Source organism: Caloenas nicobarica, chromosome 2, assembly GCF_036013445.1.
Source record: "Caloenas nicobarica isolate bCalNic1 chromosome 2, bCalNic1.hap1, whole genome shotgun sequence".
NCBI classification, from domain to species: Eukaryota; Metazoa; Chordata; class Aves; order Columbiformes; family Columbidae; genus Caloenas; species Caloenas nicobarica.
This window is the reverse complement of record NC_088246.1, coordinates 103,969,067-103,981,894: the sequence shown is the minus strand read 5'-3', so window position 1 is coordinate 103,981,894 and position 12,828 is coordinate 103,969,067. Positions and strand designations below refer to the sequence as shown.

The 12,828-nt window shown below is 36.9% G+C and overlaps 1 protein-coding gene across 1 annotated transcript in view; it reads left to right on the top strand.

Annotated features, from left to right (window-relative positions):
• ZNF407 (zinc finger protein 407) overlaps positions 1–12,828 on the top strand; it is a 352,047-nt gene that overhangs the window by 150,579 nt on the left and 188,640 nt on the right. The gene's annotated exons all lie outside the window — the stretch shown is intronic.

The following is a 12,828-nucleotide window of genomic DNA, read 5'->3' as shown; positions in this document are numbered from 1 at the left end:
ATAGGACAAAACATTCCCAACACTGTGGGTATAGGAAAGCCTTCCAGTAATGTGAATTAATTTTGCAGTAAAGGGTAGCTTGAGGAAATTCCTGCTGCTGAATATCATCCAGATTTTATGATTTCCAAATTTTTTTCCCCATAGGGTGCTTTGTGTCTAATTTTTAATGCCTGAAGTCTTAATATTTAAACGTAAAAGCAATCCACTAGATACATAATTCTTCTGTATACCTGAGTGTTCCCGTAAAATATCTGCAGGTGGAAGGAATGCAACAGCTACAAAAAAAGGGCATATGAAATTAAATAATTTTATCATTGGTACTTATTGGGGATATTGAGGATTTTGCTTCTGTTTTTTTGAGTAACTCATTTCTATGAATTTTACCAGTACTGTGTGCAAGTGAGAGAAGGTGCATCTCTGTGGTAATGTGGGGGGTTTTTTTGTACTTGATTTACTTACTTGTTTTTCTCTATATGACACATCTGAAACTTGTGATTTTAAAAAGACTCCTCGCTCTCTTCATTATGCTTATGTAGTTGTACAGATTGCTTCATGTAGAGTGATGCTTCACTTCACTATCACTAGAGCTGCAAGACAAATAAAAGGGTAAACACATTGCAGATGCATGATTTTACATAAGAAAACCTTACTCCCACTTATCGTGTTTGAACTGCTTGTGTTTGTACACCTGTGGCTCACTGGCAGTACCCTTCATAAAATGAATTCTTGCTTTTGTACCATTTATATAATACGTGGCTCGTTGCAGACAAATGAGAGATCATATCTAGAATTTCACATTTCGTGGCGTTATTTTGGTTGATCGCCATCACTCTGTCATGCTGTACACTTGGAGTCCTCCAACCCAGGTCAAGATAGAGACACCAAAAGCCTGATCTTCCTCTTGGCTTTGTGCAAATTTCCATACAGGTTTCCCATCAACAAACCATCCTTGTCTAAGAGGGACATGAAAATGACGGTGCTGCTGCAAGTGGCCATCTCAGAACCTCATGCAGACAATGGCTGCTGTTGGTGATTAAACAATGTAGTTGCCCAGTTTCTGACACATTAATCTACTTTTTTTTTCCAGCTGTTAATTGAAAAAGGGTAATAGCTCTTCTGATTGTAAAGTCACTGCTACCCATTTGTAACTATGTTGGACTTCATCGCTCATGGGCAAACTCACAGAAGGGAATAATATTTTACTTCTAAAAGAAGAGAATCCTGTATTCCTTGAATTTTAAGCACCTCGCAAATAGGCAGACGTTAATACTAGAAGTGTGATGCAGAACCAGTTTCTTACACCACTGAAACTTCATCTTGCGTCATTATTTGTTGGCATTTTTCTTGGCTGTTTCCCGAGTCCTTAGTGGTATAGTCAAGAGACAGCAGAATGCATAGAGGTACTAGCACAAATAGATTGGTTTATTAATTATTTTAATTTATGGTATATGCATAGGAAGCACATATGCACAGGGTTAGCTAAATACCCATTTATACCTACCTAAGTGAAAGAAAAGCATTAAAGTATTTGCTATCAACTTGAATCTCTAAAATGTCTGATAGTTCGTATTTCACAAAGTCACACATCTGAGAAGTTGGCTTTTGCAAAACAAGCTCTCTGATTATCTGATATCCTCCGGAAGGTTAGGAGAGTTGTTTCCTATATTACTTAGGAAAAAATTTCTTTTTACAATTGAAAATGTCAGCATCAATTTAAAGTAACACTAAGCATGTGCTTGCTTTCTGAATATTATCCTCCTCCACCTCCCCTCCAACCACCCTGCTGAGGATCTGAGTGTGACAGTTTGATTAGATCATCAATCCTTACTGTTAACAGCACTTTTCCTGAACACCTGGGTTGCTAGGTCACATCTGAGTTTAGCTACCGTTGTTTTAGTGACCTAACGTGCATTCACCATAGCAATTTACATTTGGTCTTCAAATTAAAAGTTACCTTAGAACAACAGTTTGCTTTAAAATGACCTTTGTTCTCATGTGAAAGTTATGCTATATGATGTGATAGAAAACTATAAATGATGAAACAGATTTTTGTATTTCAGACATGGTTACCTACTTTGATAGAGCTCTCACATAACTCTATTTAACTGCTGCCTCAAAACCAAAGCTTAATTATGAATATGTCTTTTACTTAATTCTCTGCCAGTGCAGAAGAATTCTACTTATATTTATATTTCTCAATTTTCACTAAATTGTATTATTCTGTACTAAGATAAATAATCAAATTTGTCATACGTTTATAACAGTCTTATACTTTTTCTTTACTAAAATCTACTTTTGCCTTGTCAGTACAGTCTGATTGCTATTTTTCCCATTTATAGGAAAAATATCAGCAGAGGTAAATACCTACCAACAGAGTCAATGCAAATTGTTGAGCGGCAGGCTGCGACATAAGCGTACTATAAGATATAGACCTTACTGGATTTTTCTGATGCCACAGTAATCCTTTGTTTTTACTCTGAACTTTGCTTTGCTGTGATGAGGAATGTAGGAGTTATGAGAGCAAAATTCATGAAGCAATTAATTCAAAATAAATTTAGACTTTTCTGACTTTTCTTTCCATTTTTGAGCAAATGACTGACAATTGAAATAAACAGAAACAGAACAAGGAAACAGTAGAGTGAAATAACTTTTAATCATATATGTAAAGTAAGAATAGCAGTTAATGGCAATGTTTTGCTTCATGCTTTCCCTTGTGTCAGATGAGAGAAATAGTTACTTTCATATATATTCTTAAATCAAATGTAAAGCTTCTTCCTGTAACCTCTGTTATGGTCATGTTAGGGAAAGAAGTGTGCTGGCTAGTTGTTGTGTATCTGTGGAATTAGATACCAAATCGTTACTTAGACGAAATTGGTCAGGCATGAAGAAGAGATCTGAAGGCAAAGTGTAGAATTTGAAAATAAAAATATTTTTGCAAGTTTTAGTGTTGTAATAGTTGAGAGCTTTCCCTCTCGTTGCAAATACAGATTGAAATTACACATTTTTTGGGCCTGATCCAGGGTGCAATTACCCAGTAGAAAGTAGTGTTTGGATCGGGATCATCTGTGAAGCATCATTTTGCTTGTTAAGCAAAAGTCTAATTACACAGTATATTTTAAAAATTATTTTGTATATATGCTACTGTTCTTTAAGAATGAGTTTACTGTGTTCTCTGAAATACGTGAAGTTCCTGATTCCGTTAATCCACATTCAAAGTATATGTCATAGTGGCTCCTGAGAATTCTTAATAAGACTAAAATAAAAAAGATGGATAAGTCTTTGCAGGACTAGAGATTCTGCAGTATAGATTATAGATTATTTTTAATGGTAATTCACAGCACACGCTAAAGAAAATATAAAGGATCCAGTGTACATAATCAGAATATAGAAAATGCTGCTCAATGTTCTACCAGAGTGACGTAATATAGGGTAAATAGTGTGTTTGCAGAAAAAGTTACTATTGAACAGGTAACGCAAGAGAGCAATTCATTCAAACAGCACTTCTTTATCAGTGATATTATGCAAATAGGAAATACCAGACCTTGATGAAAGCATATCGGATAAAGTCCTTGAAATTGTTTGAAAGAGTAATAATTTGTAGGATCTGAGTAATGTGATATTAATGTATATATATATTTTTATATATTATGGGAGTTATGAAACACTATCAGTTACAACCATCTGAATCCATGCAATCAGAAATTTATGAGAGCTGAAACTTTTTGGAGACAGCTTTTGTGTGCTTCTTGTCTGTTCACAAGTAATTTCTATTTCTTTAATTGGAGAAAGCTTATTCAGCCATTTTTTGAGTTTGAAATGAAGTACAATAAGATTTTTTCTGGTTTTTTTTGTTGTTGTTTTGTTTTTTCCTTCTTTGCTTCCTTGTTGTTTACCAGACTAGAGGCTAAAATTGCTGAGGTTTAAAATTTGGCCATAATTATTGCTCACTGTTGGTGGTCACTCTTTATGCATGTGTGGGTGTTGCTTTGAATTACCAGATTATCCGTGTTTTTCCCATTGTTTGTGGAGACTTTGTAGGTGAAGAATATTCTTTGGTTTACAGTTGTTCTCTTACACACGATTATGCTGGCATGAATTCTGTTCCTGTTGAAACAAATAAGGGTTTTGCTTTTAATGCCAAAGAGTGCAAGTTTTCGTTTTCATTCACCGTGTAAAGGTAGGTAAGTGAACTATTGGGTAAAAAAAAGTATAATAACCATTAAAAGCCTGCAGCTCGGAGAGACTGACTTGGGGAGAGATGAACACACACAAATTTAGTCTATACACTTATTGTACTGTGTCTTTACTGAAAATAAGTATTTATTCATAGCAATATATATAATACAAGTTATATATCTGTAATAGCCAAACAAAGACAAGGCATTGGTGGTGTTAATGAAGATGAAGCCAGGTGGGGTCAGCACTTCTATCTCTCTTCCCATGGGTTGGCATCCTCTGAATTCAGGAAGTGGAAACTGCATTTTCTTCATTGCTATTTACAATAAGATGGAGAGAAATGTCTTACTCGTGCTAGTTGTATCAGATAAAACCACACCTTTTTGACTGTGTGGACAGGGGCAACCAAGAGAAATCCACTTGTGGGGAGAATAAAGTGCATGTAGAAGAATGTATAGTGTTGGCCAACATGTTGAAAACTAGTGTAAAGCTAGAACGTTTTCTGTGTTCCACTGTTTTCTAAAGAAGTATTCCTTCCCCTGCCCAGACTTCACTGTTCTTCAGGTTTCTCCCGTGGAAGATGAGCTGTTTTGGCAGTACCTGCAGAGAAGGAGTTTAGATTCTTCTGCAGTTGCATTTTCATCTCCAGTGGTAGTCCTCTGAGTGGCTTGGGCAGTAAGATTTTTCTGTTTGGTTTGCTTTCCACCTATGAAGTGAGTGTGGCAAAACTTACCTTAGAGGGGCTGATGAGACCTTTTGAAGCATTGTAAGTAGAAGTGTAACATCTTTCTTTTTCTTTTATTGGGATGATATGATAAAACTGTTGTGGCTGTCACAGTCGCTGTGTTGGCAAGGAGTAGGAAAACAAAGGAGTTGTCTTAGCAGCGGGGCCTTACTAGTGAAGATGAGTGCAAGCCTCAGCGATCAGAAAAGTTCGGAAACTATTTGTATCTATCTAAATCTCAGAACTTTTCAGCCTTTTGGCAGTCACATTTTAAGTGTAACTCCCTTAAAGGAAGACATTTGGGTTCAAAGTTGCTGAAATTAGTGGACTCAAAAGATGGAAAAATACATTTGAACATCAGTGTGACGTCATGCAAGAATAAAAACAAATTATTTATAATGGTGAGCCGCCTTAGCAACCTGATCTTACTATTATGTGCCACTTAACTTGGTGCGCAGAAGGGCTGAGTGAATGGGAATTTGCAATAGGAAGAAGCCATCAGCTCTCTCTTGGAGAAAATCATCCGAGAAAAGCAGCTGGTCATCATATTGAAGGAAAGAAATCTGGCAGGCTTTTGAAATGCTAATCTGAAGGGTAGGAATGCTGGGGGAAAGAAAGTAAAGATCATACATCTTCCAAATAGGACTTCTGATCAAGCCAGGGACAGAAGCTCTTATGGGTGTAACAGGAGTGTTAAGATCTGGAGAGACTCACCGAACAGTTGCCAGGGAAGGGAATTCCTTACAAAGGGTGCAGAGGCTTATTTTTTTGCCTTTATTTCTCTGTAACTGAGCCAAAACCAGAGCTGTACAGGGACTCAATCCAGTAGAGTCTTAGTTTTACTTCCAGGTTAGGTTCAACTCTGCTCTGACTGCAGTTTATTTGGCTTATGTTCCATATAATTACAATGAATCGTCCTGGTTCAATTCTGCTTTTAGTGAAAACTTTTTTGCGAAGGCTCAGCCTTGCCAGAATTCAGACTAAGGGCTCATACACAGTACTGGCTGGCTATCAAAGGTTTTATTTTCCTTTTGGGCTTGACTTAATTATCTAGTTTAGCTGTTGAGAAGTGTAAATCAGGTATCTGTTGCAAATTGTTTTTTAATTTCATTCTGGTTTGCTCTGTTTTTAATTAGTATTGTTGTCTCTGACTAATATTACACAGGCATTTTTAACAAATGCTGTAACTTCTGTGGTACACATATTTTTTGCTTTGTTGGTGTACATGAGCAGGCTGCTCTAGGCAAACACAAAGGAGAAGCCAATGGACTGAGCAGGAGACTAAAGTTGGTATTGATGTGTGTCAGAGGAGAATGATGTACGTCCCAAGAGCCTGGAATTTTAAAAAAGAACATGGAGCATTGTTCACAAGGGACAAAGCCGTGCAAATGAGTAATTTTTTTTTTTTCTTCCTTATTCCTGTAATATTCTGATCCTCTGTGAAAGAAGCTCTAAGGAAGCATAATGAGCCTTGAATTGTAATGAAGACACTACATTCTACAGTAGAAACCCTCGAGAGTGAATTTCAGAATAGTAACAAATCAGTATTGTTTCAGGTATATTAAAGATATGCTACATTTACATTTTTGGTCAAAATATAACTTACATATATAAAAGTTAATTTTTATAGGCAACACATTTTAAATGTACTTTTTATTTTTTACTTTTAAATCAGAAGTTAAATGTCTGTGCTTTATGACATACCTGCATGTATATCTACATCTTGTTTCCAGTTTAGAGTGTTTAGTCACCAAAAGGAATTTGTCACTTTTTGTACAAACTTTTGTTTCCCAATTACACATAGATTTAGAAGTCTGGAAGTGTATAATTCAGCAGGTGAAGATTTTTAACCTCTTTTGGTCCCCTTTTCCTTTCTAAACCTTGTCTTTTCCAGTTCTAACATATTTATTATATTAGTCTCTATAAGAGTTGTCAGGGTTATCCATCAACATCTAAGTCAGAGGACGGCATTCACAAATACAAAAACATTATCCTTTAAGTCTATAGGTTTACTGGGAACATTTTAGAAGAAGCACAAAATAGACAGCAGAGGGGGCCAGGCTCTCTACATCACCAGCCCAGTTGCTGTCAATTTGTTACAGTGATTTTGTTCTGTAGACAGAGGTTCTCTGGTTAGCCCATTTAGCTATTATAGTATTTTTCTGTTCCTGCACTTACTGGAAAAAAAAACAATGGACATGCAGGAGACTTTTTTGAGTAGCTTTTGTGATTTCTCTTTCTCATACACTTAAAAAACCAAACAGACAAAAAACAAAAACAAAAAACCAACAAAAATGCATAATCATTAATTTTCCCATGACTCCTCTTTTCCTGTAATATTAATATGATCATGTCTTGAGAATGGAAAAAAAGCACAAACTTCTGTAAACATGCAGACCTTATAATGCTGAATCACTAAACCATTTTCTGTGTAACTAGAAATCCTGATTCATTGCCTCATAAACTGTTTTTCTTACAAAATAATAAATTATATGTACATTTTAAAAATAAGATCATCTTAGTGGACAGCACATCTTTTCAGGTACTATATTAGTTCCAGACGTAACTGCTTTATCAAAAAATACATGTATAATTCACATACTGTTTTTCCGTTTGCAGGCATGCGTTACTAAAATGTGTCATCAATGATGAAATCTTTCTGTGTCTTGATGTGCCAGTTAGCACTCGGTTCTTAGCTGTTCTACCTTTGTTAGGTCACTATTTAGCATTATTTCCTTTGTAGACTAAAATCTTACTTTCCTGAGCAAGCACAGCTCCTTTAAGACCTTCTAGTGGTAGACAGCTTGAGTATTTCTATTCAAATGTGATGCAATTGTTGTGACTGAAAAGGTGCTTTAATTTGGGGGATTTATTTGAAAAATACTGCAAGGAATGTTCCTTTCAGCTGAAAAATGATGTGAATTCTTAACCCCAAATGATCACATGGCTCGGTTGTATAAGACTTAGAATGACACTAACCTTGCATCAAGTGTTGCCCCACAGTTGAACCAGTCAATTAAAACAAACAAACAAACAAACAACAACACCAAAAATTGGTTGTAGCTGGACTTATAGGAATGGACTCATTGTGACTAAATCTTCAGTAAATGCCAGATACTTTGGAATGTAATGATAGTTTTGCAATTTATTTTATTTACTTTCTTGTTGTTGACCTTAATGTCTTATTCTTGCTGCTTTAAACGAAAATGCAGCAAAATGGCCCATGGTGCTTTTTTGAAGGTGATGTAAAAGGTAATTTAGTTCCTCTTTCAAGAGATGGACATTCTTCAACTAGACACTGAATTCTGCAGTTTGCAGTTAGTAAAAGGAAATGATAGTGCATACATTTTTCATTAAATATATCCACTATATCTTACAACTATTTTAAAAAACAGGTCTGGAGCCAACATGGCAATCATGATGTACTGCAGCAGTCCCTGGATTAATGCAGTGAAGAGATGACCTCTTAAAAACTGCCTGCTGTGAGTGCTTGCTGCTGCTGCCTTGTTTTTGTCATTGCGCTTTTCAAAAGCACAGGAATAGGGGCTGCACTTCTGACGAGGTGTGTACGTTACCAAAAAAAGAGAGAGAGATGGGCAATGAAGGACTAAGTAATTTGTATAGAAGGATCAGGGTTGGGAATTTTTTTTGCGGCTTTTGGAAGAGTCACAAGAAAACATCAGTCTGCTAGGTGTTACTGAACCTTGCATCTCTGTATCTGCTCAGGTATGAGAAGGGGGAGAGTTAAACAGATTTCTTCCATTTTATATCAATTGCATAGTTCCAGATTATAGAACGCTGATGTGATCTAATTCTTGTTCAGCTAATATAATGTCACTCTTCTATTTTGAAGTTTTAACTTTAAAAAAAAACAAAACAAAACAAAACCAACCACAACTTAAAATAAAAAGTTAGAAAAATAGAAGGTTTATCTTCTACTATAAAAATACTAGAAGAGTGCAGATCATCATGCAAATGTAGGAAAATGGGAGAATCACCATTACATGTGTATGATGCAGTTCAATATGGTCTCAGCTCATACAGTGAAGGGTTGTTTTCTTCTGCGTTAACACTGAAACATTAAACAGAATGGACACTGAGTTTTGGTGCTTTGCTGCTAAACAAGTTAAATGTACATTTTTACGGTGATGTATTGCAATGTCCTTGCATCTGTGAATGGACTTTTGACAGAACCAAAAGTAGGATTCTATATATAACCCACTGTATGTAGGGAGGTTGCGAACAGTTTTGCAAATATTCCTTGTTTGGTATACTGCTGGTGGGGAGGAAAAATAAACAAATGAAAAACAACCCAATGAACAAAAACCCACAAACCAACAACAACAAAACCACCACCATCAAAAACAAAGCAAACCAAAAAAAATTAATCTCAGCTGCTGAAAATCTCTGATACATTTTCTCTAACATAGACAGCAGCTTCCAAAAATATTTACAAGTCTGCTTTCTGATGAATGCTTGATATCATCCCTTAGGATATGATCTCTTTGTTGGATTAAAGGCACTACTCCTTGCATTAAATGATGTTGGGTTTTTTCGTCCTGATACTCTTTACATGTATCTCTTTTAGATGGTGCCTTCTATTATAAGGCTCTACCTCCTTACGTTTATCTTCCCTATGAAACAGCTATTGGAGTTCACTGAACAAATTTCTGGATGATTTTCCTCCAACAGTTTGCAATTTCTGAAAAATCCATTCATATCAAAAACAGATTCCTTTTGCTCTCTGTGTGTGCATGCATGTGTGTGTGAGGTATTTTTTATGTTGACCTGAAGATTTGTTTCGCTGCTGGACCCGTGTATCTGCTTTTAGGGGGTTGTATTCCCACTGTGCTGTTTGCTCCCATGTTGTCTGATCCATCAGCAATCTAATTCACAGATAACATCATAATTCATGGTGTAATAGATCTTCTATACTGTTTTGTAGGGGAAAGTTATTAAAGATAAAAATCTCATGTGGCAGTTGCCCTTTCAGCAGTTTAAGTTTCTGATTCTTGCTTTCCATCTTAAATGTATACTGATTATGCCTTGACACCTCTCCTGCTACACATTCATTTTTCTGTGGTCTTTCTGACAGACATGAAACTGGTTACTTTTAGCTTTAGCCATTGCTTTCAAAGCATCTAATATGGGCAGCAAGTTTTATTTCCTTTGCAGGTAAGCTTCATTTACTGATTGTTTCATCAAATCTTAAACTTTTTTTTTTCACAGAAAATTTACTATAAAAATTGGCCAATTAGGAACTGTACTACCTCAGTGTTCAGACTTCAGTCTGACATGACCGCATGTCCCAGATATTCCAGTTCTGCTCTTTTGTTAGGTCTGTTGCAGAGTATTTAGTTATCAAGACTTTATTTTGCAGATAAACAGAATAAGAATGTTTCTTAAAGGCCAATTCAATTTATTATTCATTCTGCCTTCCTCTAAATACACTTTTTTTACACAGGAGGATTTTGAAATTTTTCTATGTAGCAAATAGTTTAACAGGAAATTACTTAATATTTTGCTTATTTCTCTTCTATGGGTCTCTTCAGTTGATTGGAAGCTTTAAATGTAGACTTTGATAACTTTTTGCTAATCATAAATAAAATATTTCTAAAAGTTATTTACTTTTTAAAGTTGGAGCCAGCATAAAATGGCTTAAACCCAGAGTATTTTTCAGAATAACTGCGCAGAAGTCGAGATTTGTTAGGAAAAGAAGTACAGATTAAGACATGAGTTTAGGTGAAGAGGGTCTTGGCATGTCAAGTTTAGCTGAGGTATTATAGACTGTCATCTGAGTAGACAGAAGTTTGGGCATAATAAATAAGCAGAAAAATTGCCAAGAAACACGTTCCTTTCCTAATACCTCAGGATAATGATTATAGATGGCGCTTGTGATAAACTGAACTTTGCAAAAAAATTCAGAATAATTGATTCAACTGTTTCCTAAAATGAGCGGGTATCATAGCGTTTTAAAAGACACGCCTGAAAGAAAATGCTAGAGGTCATCTAGCACATTAGCCTAATCATATTACAAGTTATACATGAACATAAGTATTGTTCCCAAATACACAGTTACAATCAAAGCAAAATAACATGTGCCCACAGGTTCATAACCTGAGTGAAGTTCACCAACTGATGTGTGAATTTGGGCTGAGAAGTGAAACCTGAAGTAGGTCACCAGCAGTAAATTAGTAAGATTTTGAACTGCGGTTCTAAGGTATAATTGATAGATGCTTGTGTAACTCATTTGTGAAAGTATCTTTCCAGATGACAGTTCTGCCACTTCCATGGTACCTATTCCACCTCATAACTGCATTTGCTAAAAAATGTTGGTTTTTAAAGCTTAGGAGTATCAAATTTATTGAGAACAGATCACATGGTTTTAGACAGGTATTTGAAATTGGGCAGAGGAAAGGTGTGGTTATCCCTGTGACTTCCTATCAGAATGACTTTGCTATCAGCTTAAGAATTTATTCAAGTTATGTACCTCCATATATTTCAGTTTATATATTCGTAATAGGACTTTGTTTGAAGAATAATATTGCTGGCTTCAGAGATTCCGGGTGGCATATTCCAGCCATCCTTTACTTTCTCTCTGTATAGCTTAGGCATATTGCTAAGGCAATGGTAATCAGACTTTTCTCCCTGTGTTGTCCTGTCCTCAGAGTCCTTCATTCACATTGCTTCTCTGAGAACTGCTTAGCTAGGACACCACAGAACTGCATCGGGGTGGGAGGTGAATCTGCTCTGCGCTGACTCTCACTTCAGGAGAAGACGGATAGAGTCAGAGGAATGGGTCATCAAGCCTGACTGTTTCTGTGCTGTCCTCTCCCCTCCTGGCTCTGGTTGAGCCCCCCCATCTCATGTCCCCGTGATGCACGAGCAGCATCACCCCAGGATGTGCTGTTCCCACCAGACTTGTGTGCCAGAACTTTGCTCCTTCCCCTTCTGCATCCCCCCTAGAACTCTGACAGCAGGAGATGCAAGGAAGATATGCTGTGGAAGGAAGTAGAGGAGTATAAATAATAACAGTGTCTTGCCTAATTGTAACTGTGGAGTACATCTCTGTAAAAGAACAGTTTCATAGGCATCTTTATCCTTACTTGCCCTGTTGTGCTGCGTGGGGATTAGAGGAGGAAGAGGAGAACATTTTTCTGGGGAATCAGCCAAAAACTCTAGCTCAGGTATGACCAAACTTTGGGCTAAATACTCAAATCTTTATATGACCAAGGGTCACAAGGCCCATGGCACATTTCTGAGTAGAGCCGGATTGCAGGTTTGCAATGTTTCTAAGAGTTACAACTGGGAGATCCCCGAAGTTCTTGCTGCACTGTGGTGTGATGTTAGTGTGAAGCTCACTCTCAGGGCTGAAATAGTGGTGTCAGCCTCCATAATCACGTTGGTTTTCGTCCTTCCGATTTGCATTAGCTGGAAGTCCCTGTGTCATCTCACACCCGACCAAGTTCCAGGATGGGAGCTGTGCTCAAGGAATCTGAGCTGCGTGGAGCTGAGGAGCAACCAGCTGGCGTTCCTGGTGGTAGCTGCCCAGAAAGGCTGTAGAAGTTGTTAAGAAATAGAGATACGGACACTGAGAGGAGTTCCTTTGGTATACATACCACCTTGCACCCTCATTCTGCCCTTCTCACAACTGTCCTTGAACAAAATTAATTAGCATTATGTGGTATCCTCAGCTCTGTTCAGAGAGGTGCTTTACTTTTCTCTGACTGTACGTAGTTGATCCTGCATTTTTCTTTGGCACCTCCAGTATAAGTTCAGTGTCTTATCAGCTGACTGGAAATGAAGTGTGTGAGAACTGTCCTTGTGTAACTTCATGTGTTAGTATGGAAGAATTATGGGATAAATACTGAAACAATAGTTATAAGGGTAAAGAGCCATGAACAATAAACAAAGTGAGTCATGCTAGA